Raw genomic sequence first — 248 nt, 5'->3', positions numbered from 1 at the left:
CTGTCGCAGAGGCACGCTTCCGCGCAGGGCAGGCCGCAGGCGGCAGGAGCTGTCGGGTCCATGCAGGTGGGGGGGCAGGCGGTGGCACAAGCCTCGTAGTGGCTGTTGGGTGGGCAGGACACGGCTGCAGGAAGCAAACGCAGCTCCATCAGCTCTCAGCAGCGCAGACCCCGGGCGGACTCCCAAGTCAAAGAGGACGGGAGTCCTTCACCCGCAGAGAATCAGGGCCGCTTCGCACAGGACCGCTC

The sequence above is a fragment of the Tiliqua scincoides genome, chromosome 3 (assembly GCF_035046505.1).
Source record: "Tiliqua scincoides isolate rTilSci1 chromosome 3, rTilSci1.hap2, whole genome shotgun sequence".
Classification (NCBI taxonomy): domain Eukaryota; kingdom Metazoa; phylum Chordata; class Lepidosauria; order Squamata; family Scincidae; genus Tiliqua; species Tiliqua scincoides.
The sequence above is the reverse complement of the archived record's forward strand: the minus strand, read 5'-3'. Positions refer to the sequence as shown.